The sequence below is a fragment of the Dryobates pubescens genome, chromosome 6 (assembly GCF_014839835.1).
Source record: "Dryobates pubescens isolate bDryPub1 chromosome 6, bDryPub1.pri, whole genome shotgun sequence".
NCBI lineage: Eukaryota > Metazoa > Chordata > Aves > Piciformes > Picidae > Dryobates > Dryobates pubescens.
The window spans coordinates 27,448,287-27,465,434 of record NC_071617.1 but is presented as its reverse complement, the minus strand read 5'-3'; the positions used below and the strand labels follow the sequence as shown (position 1 = coordinate 27,465,434).

General features: G+C 41.2%; 1 protein-coding gene across 1 annotated transcript in view; it reads left to right on the top strand.

The window, feature by feature from the left end:
• RPS6KA2 (ribosomal protein S6 kinase A2) overlaps positions 1-17,148 on the top strand; it is a 168,754-nt gene that overhangs the window by 51,647 nt on the left and 99,959 nt on the right. The gene's annotated exons all lie outside the window — the stretch shown is intronic.

The following is a 17,148-nucleotide window of genomic DNA, read 5'->3' as shown; positions in this document are numbered from 1 at the left end:
GATGATCTGAGCACTGCATCACCAGCTCTGATGACATGAATAATCAAACCCAAGAGGTGTTTACCTAACATTTCCATACAGTTCTGTAAGCATTAGCACGCTCTAAACAGCATAGTGTTTTGAGATGGGCCATTTAATTTCCATTAAACCAACTCTTAATGTACTTTTTGCCTTTGAACCTGAAGTAAAACACTGTTACTTGCTGTTCCAAACTCTGGAGATTTAGAAATGCAATTTGTGAAGACCATTAAATTACAATTTAGCAGTTACATCAGAGTTATCTTGTGATAGGGCTGGGGAATCCAGAAATTTGGGCTTTATTCCTGTCCCGGCAAATGTTGCGTGTGACCATAGGCAAGCAGCTTAACCTCTCAGTGAACAAGGTTAGTACTCACCCAACTTGCAGGGTTTTCTGAGGCTAGGTTAATGTTTCTTTGGTTGCTCTGACATCCTGCAATGGAGAATGTTTGCAGTGCATATGCTGTTGATAATAATGACACAGAAAAAGGAAATGTAGATGACTCTGTTATAGATTAAAGAATGCAGAAGTTACTGCCCCTGTGTTTCAATATTTTGAAGAATACTGCATGGTATGTGACAGAAATAGCCACAGATAATCAAGTAAGTTTATGTAACAATTAATTTGTTTGGGTTTAGACATGTGATTAATCCTAGGTTTTTGATGACCTAAATTAGGTCAACTTTGCAGTCACTTTAACAGTGCAGGAACACAGAAACCTTTCAATGGAAAACTATAGAAATGGGTGCCCCAAGGAAACAAATGTACAAAGCAACCCTTTCTATGGCAGTCAAAAAGAAACCACCAATTTTTCATTGCTTTAGAGATGCAGCTACAAATTGCAAAAGTTGTCTCTTTCACAGTAAGTGGGTTTGAGGCCTTTGGCATTAGTGGTCAGTGGAGTAAATCCTGTATTTGGATTGTTAAAGTGTTTTTTTAATGGCACTGGATACTCTGAAGATAATTTAAGTTTCCCCTCAGAGGGGTAAAGCAAAAATGGAAGGACAATGCAGTACTAATGCAATGATGGGCTGTTCCTTGGGCAGTTGCCTTATGTATTTATGTGCAAAGGTTGTGTATTCACCTTCTGTGGTCAGGTAGTTTCATGTGGTAAATCATCTTAACTGGATTACTTAAGGTTCTGAGTCTTTTGTAAACCAGGTGAATCATGCATCTTCTCATTTCACTTTCAGTTGAATTAGTTTGAGTTACTGGATTTGATAAAGATCTATATTGTAGAAAGACTTTTGTAGATACTCTGCTGGCATCCTGTGCAAGGAACTTTCAAATCTGGATGAAAATATAATTTCATAGCAATTTTCCATATATCAGGGGGGAGGTTGTTTAGTTGATCATTCATTCAGACCTTTATCACTTTAGGAAAAGCTTCTTTAAACACCTAGGTCACTTCTAGGGAGAATTTTTAATGTACTTTACTTGTGGTTGCTCTTTTTCTGTAGCATTATATTCTGGAACTGTACTCTTTTCTACCCAGTACAGTAAATGAGTATGGTACTAGAGCCCTGTTGCCTGGGATGGTGTATCAGGAGCACTGGGAATTTCTCCCTGCAGACATTCTCATCAGAAATGTCCAGATGATATCTTCTGAATACAAAAAGAATAAGTGCTGTTTCCCTTTTTCAGAGATTTGCATTCTTGACAGCAATAAGCCAGTGGAATTCTGGATTATCCTTCTACTCACTTTTACAACAGAAAGTGAATAACAACAATTTTATCTGCTTGTTGTTTAGACTGTGCCAGCCAAGCTCAAGTAAAATAAAGGTCTAATTCTGCAAACCTGTATGTTTTCATCAATATAGTGCAGTCAGTGTTCAAAAACACCAATCAGGGTCTAAAAATTTATCATTTTCTTCATTAGCTTTTAAAGAAGTGATTAATCCCCTCTTCATCCATGACTTTTCTTCACAGTGATGCCATTTACACATTTAAATCTTGATTTTAAACTCTGTGAAAAGTCTACTACTACTATGTAGTAGTCTTTGAATTGAGCCAGTTTGTTAGCAGTATATTTCCATCATCTTTTATTGCTTCATACTTACCAAAAACAAATTTAGACATTTTCCCTGTTTACAAAGGAGATGATAGTGCAAGTTGATTAAAAGGGGCATAATTTTTTGCCCCACTTATTTTGTTGATTATCTGAAACAGACCATGATGCCCAATTTACTTTATAAATGAATAAATTTGGCACATAGGCATGGTGGTTCCTCATCTCCTTGCACCATCATGGGCAGGCTCTAACTGGCATTTGGTTGCTGTGGAAAGTGAGTTGTTTTCACACAGTGCTCATCTTTTGTTCACTGTCTGCATCCTCTGTTCATAGAGCCTGATCCTGCAAAACCATTGCAAGAGCAGTTTCTGCTCAAACATCCACTTACATTCCTGGTAATGGAGCTAAAAGCATAAATCAGAATTATGCCTATTGATACAGTGATGTGTGGTTTGGTTTTTTTAGGTCTGGGCCCCAGATTCATGAAATGAATCCTGCATTATCTGCTATAAATCTTGTAATAGCCATCATTTGTTAATAGTATTTATTTTATTTGCAGCCATGTGCACACACTGTGAGCAGTTGCAAAACACACACAAAGAATGTAATACCAGATAAGATAAAACAAAAAAGTATCATAAAGGAGGTGGGGTATAATAGTATAATTAAGGTTTAGTGCATGTCTCTAGTCTCACATAATTGGCTAGTCAGTGTAGCTAGATATTGTAACAAGCTGGGTTTAGAGTTTACAGTTTCCATGAGCAGATTAGAAGGTGAGGAATGGCCTCAATTTAGGCCAGCAGTATTACTGGCAATTGTGAGATCAAGTCTGAGAGCAGTCCTGGTACCTGTCTGAAGTGTTCACACAGGTTACAAACCTGTTTATTGCCTTTGCTCAGGATTCTGGTGGCATTTATAATTGCCATGGGATTGCCCTTCAGTGCTGAATAGTTGCACAGCTTCAGCAGGCCAGGAGATTATCTCAGCTTCATTTACTGTGACTTTTCATAACCCAAACCCTTCCATCATGACTCTGAGGCCACACTGCTGAAATGTGCCCCATTCTGGCTCCTGTCATGAGTGTTGCTTCTCCAGGGTGGTATATGTTATGTGAGCTGCAACCTTACTCACGCATGGTTTGGTTTCTAGGTTTCTACCTGGGTTTAAGAGACTGGTTACAACTTCCCAAGCACAGAGCAGCTGGGGATCTATTTGAGGCAATGCCTCTCTGGGTCTGGGGAGCTACTCATGAACTAAGGGGTGGCTGCTCTGCATATCTCCCTATTGTGTCTTCCACGATGCTGATGTGGCTTCCAGGACCTGTAACTGCATCTTGTCCTGGCTCCCACCATCTCAGATCTGCTGCTTCCCTTGTCATTCTTCCAAACTCAGCTGATAACCCAGAGTGTTGAGATGGGATGACTGGAAGGAAGGAGGTTTTCAGGTATGGTAGGGAGGAACCAGTTTTGCTTGTTTGTTGGTGAAGAAAATACTGCAAGGGATTGTGCCTTTTATTGATGATTTCTGAAGGACAGGTGTTCATAAGCTCACTTGGCTCATTGGCACAATTTTAGTATGTGCTAGACTCCTTAGGGCTTTAGATACTAAACTGTTGTAAAAAATGCTTGGAGATTGCAGTTTACAGAAATTTTTGTTATAAGGTCTGGATAAAGTTCAAGGATATCTGTAGGTAAAGAAACAGTTTTAACATTAAAAACTAATTGGGGGGAAAAAAACACAACCAAACCCAAGAAAAAACACAGTCCAAAAATAGTGGTTTTGAGAAAAATGATCATTCAACAAAACAAACTGGAACTCTGCTTTGGCACAGTGGGACCCTGCTGTGTAGTCATCAATGAAAAAGAACAGTTTTAAACATAAATAATTTAAGACTGCAAATAATGCAACATTTGTGGCAAATTTGTAATCAGCTTTTCAATGTGTTTTCCATTAAAGGCATTTTCCTTACAGTGTTGGCTTGAATTACAGAAATGTTTCCTCCTGTGGCTTCTTGGAAAAACTGTGGGATTGATTTTTGTCTGTGACAGGACAAATGGGGAAAACAAATGAGCACTGGGCTTCTCTTTGATTAAACCCTTCTTCACAGTGAAACTTCTGTATAGTTTCAGCTTTCCTCTTTGGTTTTCACTTGTCATCCTCTGACAGTTGTCTAGTTTTCCTTTTTCCATAGTACTATTTTTATCTTCCTGTTGTTACTGATTGATTGAATTGCTTCCCTTACCATTCAGTTATCTTTATGTTGTTACTTATAAAACATTAATATAGTAACAAATGGGTAGTTCTCTAGGTTATAAAATAAGACTCAGGATAAAGGCTATAATCTACTGCAGATGTAATTACTGAGGAGCACAAAAAAATTGCTTTAGCAATAAAAGAACAGGAGTAGCTGTTGCTTGGTGTCCTGATCCTATTTTGGGGGGGAAGACAGCTCAATGATTGCACTGTTGCATCAGTTTATTGTTCCAGATGCATTAAGGATTTTACTGACATCGCAGCCCAGTCAAGAGAGCTGAGGATTTTGACTATTAACATGAGAGCATCAGAAGATTTTTATTTTCTTCCTTCTTCATGTGTGAAGTGTGGCATTGTAATTTACTGTTCATTTTATTTTGTTCAGGTTTCTAACTGAAGCTTTACTTGAAACAAACATTAAAAGTAGAACAGTAAAAACTCCTATAGTCTGTGCCTATTCAATTTGCTCTGGGTGGACAGTCAGCCTCTTTCAGGAGTCCCAAACAGCTTTGTGGCTTCTCTGAGCATAGAACCCATCTTGCAAAGTTGACTATACAGCAGCTTTTAACTCTTCAGGCTGTTGGGAATTGTGGTAGTTTTAGGCTATGCCTTTAAAAATTTTTCACAGATATTGAACTGAAAGTAGTAAAACCTAAATAAATCACTACTGCAAAAAGGAAAATAATGATAGTTTGAAACAATCCCATTGAAAGAGACAAAGGACTTAAACTAGCTTGCAAAATAATCTCTCTTCTCGCTTCCTCGGGCTGGGAGATACTAACTTTGTGCTTCTGCTGGCTTCTGCTTGACCTGGGCTCCATTGTTTTGGCTAAGTTTTAACTTCTCTGCTCTGTCTCTTTGTGTACAGGGGGGTATGTGGGGGTCAGGGAGGGAGAAGCTATTAGCACAAGGGAGGTCCTTGTGCTGTTCATTAATTGTAAATACTGTATATTTTGTACATATTCATTGCATTTCATCGTAGATTGCAGTTTTGCTTGTAAATACAGCTTTCATTTGCTGGTCTGGCAAATTTAATGTTGGGGGCGAATTTTCCACCACAGGAATGTACTTAAAGGAGAGGTGCACTCCATGCACCTCTCTGTTCATGGCTCAAAGTTAATAAAGACCCTTGTCTATGCTCTGGTCATTTTGTGACTATGGTTCTGTAATCACTTATGAGTAAATCTGTCCGTTTGATAGAACAGTAGATAAAAGCTGGTCCTCTCTCTCCACCTTGTCCACTTACAGTGTGCAGAAAAGCAAACTGCAAAGTCTACTTACCCTTTGGGAGTGGATTGCCTTAGTGGGCCAGAAGGAGATTGTCCCACATATTTGTTGAGGCTAGCAAGCCAGAACAGATCAGGGCTCTGAGTTTGCTGCTTATAACATAGTTACAAAAACCCCCATAGTTTTTCATCATTTTGCCCTGAAGATGTGCCTTACCTTGTCAGGAAAATGTGTGACCAATATAATCATGTGTGTGTGTGAGACTTGTGGTCAATCATCATTTTTCACTAAAGCCATTTGGATCACCTTTTATTTTTTTTTTTTTTTAAAACCCTCTACCTGTTATGATATGCAGATTTTTTTATAATGGTTATCAGCCATGACAGGAAAATGTTGAAATAGCCACATGTCAATGAAAAATATCTGACAGGAACTTGATAATCTCAGTTTGACCCTTTGCATGTTTTCATATGCATTAAAAGAATAAATAAATAAACAAAACCTGTAGAATGGAAGCTAGAGCAGTGAGTTTGTTCTAAAAGTGGTATCCTCAGTTCTTTAAAACCCTGTAGGCTTCTGAACAGAAAAGGATTAAACAAAATGCTCCTTTCCACTGCTTGCCTTTGTCATCACGTAGCTTTGCTTTCAATAGGGCTTTTATGAATAAAGTGGCTGAAGAACCAAGGGCACTTGGATATAAATGGCCCTATATGTGGCTGCAACAGAGGGGAAAAGCTGTGGAGTAGCTGAAAGCCACATCTTGCAGTCTGTGATCAATGTGACTGGGCTCAGTTTTAAGTTGTCTTGGCAATTTTCTAACTGCTGTCAGGGGATATAATGGGCCAAATATGGCAAGGATTGGGCTAAAAGAAAAAGTGTTTTGAATTAAGAGACTGAAGGCACGGGTGTTTTCTCATATTTTTTGATGTTTCCCCTTGGGTGGAAGTTTGGCATGATGTCTGACACAGGGTGGTGGTTTTCCTTCCAGTTTCATGTCCAAGATTTGTGGTGGCAGATCATGGCAGTAGTCAGGGAGGCTAAGAATGTCCATACAGAAGGATGTGGCAGTAACTGGTACAAATATACATTAGGCCAGGAAGATGAAATGATCACATTATCTGTTAGAGACGCAAAAAATCCATAGTGAAAAAGGTGAGTTGATCAAAGGCTGGCCTGGAAATATATGCTTTTCAAAAGATATGTTGTATTATACTGTATGTGCTCCATACAATACTAAAGGAATCTTTGAGGGATGTGGGAAAAGAGAATTAACCTGTATCCAGATGCATCAACGTAGAATTCCTTTACAGTCAGCAGAGAGAAAGGGGCATAGAATAGAATAAACCAGGTTAGAAGAGACCTTCAAGATCATCAGGTCCAACCTATCATCCAACACCACCTAATCAACTAAACCATGCAACCAAGCACCCTATCAAGTCTCCTCTTGAACACCTCCAGTGATGGTGACTCAACCACCTCCCTGGGCAGCCCATTCCAATGGGCAATCACTTTCTCTGTGTAAAACTTCCTCCTACTCTCCAGCCTAAACCTCCCCTGGTTCAGCCTGAGACTGTGCCCTCTTGTTCTGGTACTGGTTGGCTGGGAGAAGAGACCAACCTCTGCCTGTCTACAACCTCCCTTCAGGTAGTTGTAGAGAGCAATAAGGTCACCCCTGAGTCTCCTCTTCTCCAGGCTAAGCAACCCCAGCTCCCTCAGCCTCTCCTCATAGGGCTTGTGTTCCAAGCCCCTCACCAACTTTGTTGCCCTTCTCTGGACACGCTCCAGCAAGTCAACATCCTTCCTAAACTGAGGAGCCTGGAACTGGACACAGTACTCGAGGTGCGGCCTAACCAGTGCAGTGTACAGGGGCAGAATGACCTCCCTGTTCCTGCTGGCCACACTGTTCTTGATGCAGGCCAGGATGCCATTGGCCCTCCTGGCTGTCTGGGCACACTGCAGGCTCATGTTCAGCCTACCATCAACCAGCACCCCCAGGTCCCTCTCTGCCTGACTGCTCTCCAGCCACTCTGACCCCAGCCTGTAGCACTACATGGGGTTGTTGTGGCCAATGTGCAGAACCCGGCACTTACTAAGTCCTCTTCTAGAGGTCTCCTTTTGTCTGATACACATCAAAGCCTGAACGCACCCTTTTCTCTGTCATCTGTACAGAAGTTTGGACACCTGCCTCAGACAGAGACATATGTCTGAATGAATCCTGCTCAAGAAATCCTTCCAGATTTCATTAGAAAGTGGATCAGCTTTGACTGAACTGTTACCCGTTTCTGTGGTTGAGCACATTCATTTCATGGCGCTTTTCCACACACGTATAGTTGTTTTACAAATAATAGTTAAAATTTTAAAAACTTGTCTGGTGGTATTTAGAAATTTGGCATTACAATGTTGTATGCAAAGCTTTTGATTTTTGTAGCTATGATAAACTCATGAAGATCCCAATCAGCATAGCATCATCAAACTCACCAGCACCAGAACAAGGGGACACAGTCTCAAGTTGTGTCAGGGGAGGTTTAGACTCGAGGTGAGGAAAAAGTTCTTCACTGAGCGAGTCATTCGTCATTGGAATGTGCTGCCCAGGGAGGTGGTGGAGTCGCCATCCCTGGAGGTGTTCAAGGGGAGATTGGACGTGGCGCTTGGTGCTATGATCTAGTTGTGAGGTCTGTTGGAACAGGTTGGACTTGATGATCCTTGGGGTCTCTTCCAACCTTAGTTACTGTGATACTGTGATACATGAGCTTCTGTTATACAAAAATACGTTGCACAGTGGAAATCTCTGCTAAAGGGCAAGACCGGTACTGCATCCTGACCTCTTTGAAATGAGTCTTCCAAACAATGCTGTGAAGATATTTCTTTGCATCCAGATGGGTTGTCTGTATTTTGTTTATTCTTATTCCTAAAATACACATCTTTTCATTTTAGTGTATATGCATAATGCATGCTTCAGTTTAATACTGTTTAGCATTTTAAACAATGTTTGCCTTCACAGAAGAGAGGATGTGTGATAATCAGTTAGCAGCTTGTTCCTTGGAGGTCCACTGTGTGAATCTTGAGGGGTATGAACTGGAGGCTTCTTAGTATTTCACAAAACTGCCAAATGTAATGAGCTTTTTCCTGGGGCAGATTTCCAGTAGACTGCTGAAAATCTGTTTAGACAGGTACTTGTGTGTGGTAACAGTTCTCAGGCACTTAAATGCATACTTCTGCAAATAATGACCTGGGTCTCAACCATGAACGTAATAAAAGTACACAGTTGAAGAGGTCAATATGCAGTTCTAGCATTCTTTCTTAAATATTTGTCGCTGAAGCCCAGCATGAGATGAGATGTTGTCATGAACTTTGTGTAACTTATTTTTTTATATATGTACACATTTTGTATACATTAAAGAAGTAAAGCCAAAGTGTACATAACTAAACAAGGCTTGGATCCACAACGTTAATTTAGTGGCCCAGCTGAGCTACTAGGTAAGGATGGATCCCCAGGACCCTTAAATACCTCTACAGCAAAGCCTGGTCCCCATCATGCTCTCATTCTTTCTTTTGGGAGGACATCTGAGCATACCAGAACTGCTTAGGAGCTTCCTCATCAGATGACTCTAGTACATATGTGCATGCCTGCACTCTCTTTCCTCAGCTTAAGCAGATGTGTAGGTATTTAACTGAGATTAAGCTGCTGTATAAAAGAGATAAAAAATGATTAATGTTACAGTAGTTTGTAAAGTCACAACAATTTTCTCCAGTTGTCTCTGTTTACCTCTCTGACATAGGCACAAACCACAGTTGCTGTTGTCCTGCAAAATAGGTATCCTTGTTGTCACCCCCTTTTGTCTGCCCTTTCTGTCTACATTGTTGTTAAATCTTGTCACATTTTCTTTATAGAATTTCCATTTTGCCATCTTCTGTCTGCCTGATTCAGCTCTGTCATACTCTGCCCTTCAGTCCCTCCACTGATGCTCCAGGCTATGAACAGTAGCATTAAAACTAATTTGTATTTTCTTGATTCATGGAATCAGAGTCACATAATGTAGGAGTTGGAAGGAACCTCTGGGGATTATCTAGTCAAACCACCTTGCTAACAAAGGGTATGCCTACATCAGGTTGCACAGGCCTACTTCCAGGCAGGTTTTGAAAATCTCCAGAGAAGGAGACTCCACAATTTCTCTGGGCAGCCTGTCCAGGTGCTTTGCCACCCTCAAAGTAGTTTCTCCTCAAGTTCAAGTGAAACCTGTGTTCTAGTTTGTACCTGTTGCCCCTTGTCCTGTCACTGAGCACCACTGAGAAAAGCCCAGCCCCATCTGCATGACCTCCACCCTTAACATAGGTATATGCATTGATAATATCCCCTCTCAGAGTTCTCTTTTCCAGGCAAAAGAGCCCCAGGTCTCTCAGCCTCACCTTGTAAGACTTGTCCCAGTCCCATATTCATCCTCATGGCCATCTTTCCAGTAGTTTCCTGTACCTCTTGAACTGGGGAGCCTTGACCTGGACAGAATACTGCAGCTGCAACCTCACCAAGGCAATACAGAGGGGGAAGAGAACCTTCCTCAATCAGCTGGCCACATGCTTCTTAATGCACCCCTCACATAATTCAGTTTGCCTGTTAATACTCTGCCTGTGAAATGCCCCTGAGATGATAAACCTCATAACGGTATTGTTTTTTTCCTAGCAGAATAGCAACAGTATTCCAGTTTGTGAAGTACAAGCCAGTTGAACCCTTAGCTGATATTTAATTTAATCAACAAGAGGACACAAAATGTGCTAGCAGGCTAGGATTCTTGGAAAGAAAATTATAATTACCAAACCCCACAAGTGATCTGTAAACAGCAGACTGGCATTTTTCCTAAACTAACTAATCAAATGCTTCAGTAATGTGACTGTGTCTTATTACAGCCTTTTGTCCACAGTGTCTAACATTCTGAGATAAAACCTGATATTTTTCCTTTAATGTGCATATTTAAGATGATTCAGTTCTTTAAAATCACCATGTAAATACACCAGGGCTTTGTTACAGTATTTTCTACTTACTATGCTCTGATGCCGTTTACACTGCTCTGCTGACGAGTGTTTTATTTGGATCACTTGAGAAACAGTGAGGAAATGGTTGCAAATATATTTTGCTTAGGCAGTTTATCTTCCTAGTGCAGCTGGAGTTTTTATTTCATGCTCAAATATACTAGTAAAACATCAGATGCTTTTTGCTTGTCTATGGAGCAGCTTAATACAGCAATAAGGCAACTGGAGCCCTTTAGTCAGTATTTGTATTTCCTGAATAGTATCCTGGACAGATAGACCATTTTGTCTGACTTCTTTCTTATCTGAGCCTAGTGTCATGATCTGAGCATTCCACAGTCTTTTCAGTGCCCACATATTCTATTAACCCCATGACAATGGAAAATGGCTTCATTTGTATTTTACAGTTAGAAAGCTGGGACATAGAGGTATACAGAATAGAAACACTTCAAGATCATTGAGTTCAACCATTATCTAACTCTACCAAGTTTGATGCTAAACTGTGTCCCTCAATACTACATCCACGTGTCTTTTAAACACCTCCAGGGATGGAGATTCAACCTTCTCCCTGAGGATCCTATTCCAATGTGTGAAAAGTTTCATTTAGTTCCCAGTCTAACCCTCCTCTGTGACAACTTGAGGCCACTTCTTCTCATCCTGTCATTGGTTACTTGGGGGAAGAGACTGACCACCACCTTGCTGCAACCTCCTTTCAGGCATTCAAAAATTACAATAAGGTATCCCCTCAGCCTCTCCTTTTTCAGACCAAATAATCCCAGTTCCCATAGCTGCTTCTTGTAAGACCTGTTCTCTAGACCCTTCACCAGCTTTGTTGCCCTTCTCTGGACATACTCCAGCACCTGAATGTGTTTCTTGTAGTGAGGGCCTCAAAACTGAACAGAGTACTCTTGGTGTGGCCTCACCAGCACCGAATATAGGAGAACAATCGGTACTCTGGTTCTGTTTGTCACACTATTCCTGATGCAGACCAGGATGCTGTTGGCCTTCTTGGCCACCTAAGCACACAGCTGGCTCATGTTTAGCCTGCTGTCAATCAATACCCCCAGGTCCAGGCCAGCCTTCTTTCCCACCATCTCATTTTTTCAGCACATGGAGTTCTGGTGCCTTTAAGACTTCCTTCTTGAAGAATGTCCAGCTTTCTGGGGACTCCAAAAAGGGCTGTTGTGAACCAGTCTCTGATACAGGCCAAAGGCTGGCTGCTGGAACTCCAAGGTATCACTTCTGCTGGCCTCCCTCTTTACTTCTCCAGCTGAGAGCTCTATCATTTTGTGATCAGTATGCTCAAGACAACTTAACTGTTACATCACCCAAAAGTCCTTCTCTGTTCTCCAACAGGAGGTCCAGCAGGGTCCCTTTCCACATGAGCTGTGTCAGGAAGTTAGCCTCCACATACTCTAGAAACCTCCCAGACTGATTCTTCTCTACTGTATTTCCAGCAGACATCAGAGAAGTCAAAACTCCTTATGAGAACAAGGACCAGTAATAGAGAGACTTCCCCCAGATGCCTAAGCAATTTTTTACCTGTCTCTTCATTCTGATTGGACAGTCTATACCACACTCCCACCATGATATCTGCCTTGTTGGCTTCCCCCCTGATTCCAATCCATAAACACTCAACCCAATTGTCAGCATCAAGCTCAAGACAAACTAAATGCTTCTTGGCATGTAGGGCCAACCCCACCACCTCTCTTTCCTTGTCTGTCCCTTCTGTAGATTTTTGTAGCTGTTGATTGTGGCACTCTGGTTGTGTGTGACGTCCCATCACTTTTCTGTGATGGTTGCTGTATCTTAGTTTTCCTCTTGAACAATGGGCTTTCAGATCTTCAGTGGGGGATATCTGTACTGTGTAACAGAGGGGTGTGAATAGTGGGTTGCCATCAAATTAGACCTGTCCCATTAGGGCTTCTCCAGGGGGACTGGCACACTATCAGCTGCCAGGCAGCTCTGGTGAGCAGGCTGCACTGGTGGAAGGGGGTGGCCCCCCTGAGAGAGTCGCCAGCAGGAGACTCATAGTTTTCTGAGTGGCTCAGACCAAAGCATGCAGGGCAGGCTGTCCTGGGATACAGGACTTGAGTGGTAATAAAGGGTGAAATGTGAAAACATTATGTATGAAGTGCTTTTTAAAAATGTGATGATGTATACTGTCCCCTGCTATTGCATGTGGTCATCATACCCCTGTCTACTTGCATCATCCTAAGAAAACAAGAATCCTTCTAGGAGTAGCAACAATTTCTTCTGCCTCTTCACCAGCAGAAACAATAGGTAGTGGACCTTAGAACTTTCCTGAGATGCAAAGGCTAAAGCCACATGGTAAACCATGCCAAGCAGGACTGATGAAAATGTTCCTGCTCTTATTTATTGTAGCTCCAAGTAATACAGCTGAGCTTTTTGTCTTTTGATGGTGTGACTCATTTTGAGGCTGTTTCTGTTAAAGTTTGCAAATGTATTTAAGTTTTTTGTGGGCTGTGGTTGTATGAGTAAGGCTGTCCAACTGCTTGTGTTTTTGTGACCAGATGATTCGGCTTTCGTTCTGGCTTTTTTAACCCCTTGCTTCGATAGTTTTTAAATGAGCTTTCTACTCAGAATTAACATAAAAATTAGAGTTACCCAGGATAATGATTTGAGTTCAGAGTTAGATCAAGAGGTAGTATCTCCTCCTACTTCACGTACATCTGCAGTTTGAATAGGAAGATGGCTTTCCTCACTTATCTTCACAGTCTGTGTGTTGTATATATTTTCCCTATATAGGGCAATATATATACAGACTCAGGAACTGAGTCTGTAAAGGCTCTGTAATCATCAGAGCATCAATCTTCAGGACCAAGATGTCTCAATCTGAGATAAAGGGAAATCTGGATTTAAGCCATCTGATATCATGTATCACTGGATAAATTTCAGATGATGTGTCTATTCGTTATTCAAGTATGAGATAATTTAACCTTTTTTTCCTGTAGCAATTCTTACAGTATTCCCACAAGACAGCAAAAAGCAGCTATCCCTATTTTTCAAACTGGGGAGGAAGCAGAAATAATACCTAATTTATCAGAACTACAAAATCCTGATGAGTGGATTACTCCCAAAACCTTGGAGTGTTTTTTAAGTAACTGGATGTTTCAGGTATCTAAGTTCTTTCAAAAAAATATTTAAAGTTCTGTTAAAACTCCCTTGGCATATATCTGCAAACATCTCTTTCATAATGCCATGAAACAGCCAGGCACTATACCATTCTAAGAGTTTTTCATGAATTCATCTCGTTCAGCTGCAGAAGCCCCCATCTCAGCAGGTTGTCTTAGGCTTTCTTCATAGTAAGCAAAGAGAAGTGTGGAGTTTCCCTATGTGACTTCATCTGATTTCTTTTAATCATTAAGTACCTGCCTCTATTGACTGCAAAGTAAGGGTGGACAATTTGATGCATTGCCTTCTGTTCTATAAACACTTTTATTACAAGCCCTACGAGGAGAGGCTGAGGGAGCTGGGGTTGCTTAGCCTGGGGAAGAGGAGACTCAGGAGTGACCTTATTACTCTCTACAACTACCTGAAGGGAGGTTGTAGACAGACGGATGTTGGTCTCTTCTCCTAGGCAGCCAGTACCAAAACAAGAGGACACAGTCTCAGGCTGTGCCAGGGGAGGTTCAGGCTGGATGTTAAGAAAAAGTTCTATACAGAAAGAGTGATTGCCCATTGGAACGGGCTGCCTGGGGAGGTGGTGGAGCCACCATCTTTGGAGGTTTTCAGGAGAAGACTTGATGGGGTGCTTGGTGCCGTGGGTTAGTTGTTTGGGCGGTGTTGGATTGGTTGATGGGTTGGTCGCGATGATCTTGAAGGTCTGTTCCAACCTGGTTTATTTATGTATATTCTATGAGAAAGGTGTAGAAGCCTAAATAGACAGAATAACCTTTTCCTAGTATTTATAACAATAAAAGCTGTAGAAATATAGAAAATAAGAACTTGATGCAGCTGCTTAAAATAAAAAATGAATTTATTCAGCTCTGGCAGTTTAGGCTGGGTGCCTCCTGGTCGCATCTCCAGCGCCCACCCAATAGGTGGACACAGGCAATAACACATTTCTACCCATAAATCCTGCACCCTGTAAATCCAGCTGCAAAGTCATTCTCTTTCTCTTTCTTCCCTTTCTGCTCCCATGGGAGATGCTTCCCTATCAGGTAACAGTGGGGGAGTATCTTAGGTCTCTTAGGCCTGTTTAGGCCTAATGCCAGGAGAAGAAGGCAGGGGGGACAGTCTCAGACCTGGCCAGCCTGAGACTAGCCTAGTGAGGGGGTGTGTGTGTGTGTGTAAGAGCCCTGGGGGGTTTGGGTGTACTCTGAGGTGGGGAGAAGGGCCGCAGCACAAGGGAACTCTGTACGCTTTGGGGGTATCTTTATCACTATGCCCTGCAGTTTTGTAGAACATTGATTGCTTTTCCATTTAAACTTTCCATCACTATCTAATCCATTTGTGTGAGCATCATTCTTTTGCCTCTCTTGGGGCAATAGAGAATCTGACCTGCTCTAAACCAGGACATTAGCTGAATCCAGCTGTGATTCATCAAAGAAATGTAGGAAGCCTGGTAGCACAAAAGACTGGACCCAAATCTTCCCAAATACTCAAACCTCCAACTCAGACTTCACTGATCTAGCTATGAAACTGCATTCACTGGCTTGCTCTCCAGAATTCCTTTCTTCATATTTAAGTTGTGTGACTTAAGCTGAACCTCAGCTATAGAGACTTGCATTAGGGAGAAGGAAGGAAAAATATAAGATAGAAAGAGCTGGAGAGAAGTACTGCAGAGAGAGTCTAATAGGTGCTCTCTTTGGAAAAAAGTCTGTTGGATTTAGCAGATGGATAGTATTGCACTCCACAGAATTTGCTTGGATGATTTTGGTTTCCACTAAATTTTTACCTGCTTGGTGGAATTCCATATGCAAGATTAAACATTGTATTCACATTCTTTCTCCATTCTCAATCTCTCTAAAAATGATTGTATATGATCTAATTCTATATGACCTTTTGAGGAGGTATGTGACATTATCTTTGAAAGCTAAATACAAACCTGGCACAATGTTCAGTGAATTAACCATGAGTTCCACGTGCTTATGTAAGGGCTCAATAAATTCAATTCACTGTTTCTAAAGCAAATGCTAATTTGACAGTAGAGGACAAAGCAATTACATTCATTTACAGTATTATTGCTCAGTTTACATCTTTCCAGAGCACAAGAGAAGCCAAAACTTGGATTATAAATCATTAATATGGAAGATTTCTTTTTCAAACTTTACTCCAGCTGCTGGAGACTGGCTTGGGAAGAGGCTAATGAAAATTCCTCTATACTTTTTTTTTTCCCCATTGAATACTTGTCCTCAAAGAACTGAACACAGGCCAGTGATTCATTCCCTGCACTATTATATCTTGAGAAAATTTACTTTCCTATGGATTAAACTACATTAGAATCTGTGAGGCAGAGGTGGAAACCTTGTCTCATCTTTATCAGACATATCATAGAATGGTCTGGGTTGGAAGGGTCCTCTAAAGATCATCTAGTCCAACTCCCCTTGCCATCAGCAGGGGCATCCTCAACTAGATTAGATTGTCCAGAGCCCTGTTGAACCTCACTTTTAATATCTCCAGGGATGGGGACCCAACCACCTCCCTGGGTAACCTGTCCTAATGATTCCTGTATTAGACTATTAAACATACTTTCCTAATGAACTGTATTATTTTGGAGTGTTGTGTTGCCTGTAATATTAAGAAGTTAAATAGTTGTGGTTTGGGTCTATATTAAGTGGTAACCTGCCAAATGGCAAGACTGGTAACAAAATAACATCAGTATCTTGAGCGTGTGCTACAAATGAAAAACAATTCTCTCAACAATAAGTTCTTTTATATTTACCATTATTTCTTATTGCCACATCTTCATTCATTTCTTCATTAACCTTAGGCCCTTAAGCATGCAGGCAGGCTCAGCAGATCTGAAGACTGGAGAACTTGCACATCAAAACTACACATACCTTAATTGGAATATGAAGCCCTCCCTTTACAGCCCTACCAGCATGGCAGTTCTGATTCCATGCAAGTGGGGAGGTGGCCAGGAAAGGACTAAAAATATGAACTTTGTTGTGCTGATTTTGCAAAACAATAATCATCTTGCATTAACACCATACTTTTTTTCCCATGCAATATGGTTACATAAAATTTTTCATCTCTAAAAGTAGCTGATTCTGGAATGACCCCATCTCTGGATATTTCAGAATGTTTCAGGAAGTCTTGGTGAGGACCATTTTTGCAGGTGATCCCTGGATTTAAGGATGACCTTAGTTCTGCTCCTTCAGAAACATGTTGGGCATGAGCCAGATGACTCCAAAAGGAGTTAAACCCCTCAGTTTTATAGGAGGTGTCACTTTCATGTTTTCTGAGAGGCTGTGGAGCAGGCACAATAAGAGACTGTATTGCTGAAAATAGCTACTCACCAGAAAGTTCTTCCCTTTTACATGACTTTTTGTACCTCATTCCCAGGTCTATACCCTGACCCAATCCGCTGAGACATGACAGTGAGTTGAGAAGATTCTGTGGTTGCTCTGCAGCAGCCATCGAGCATTAG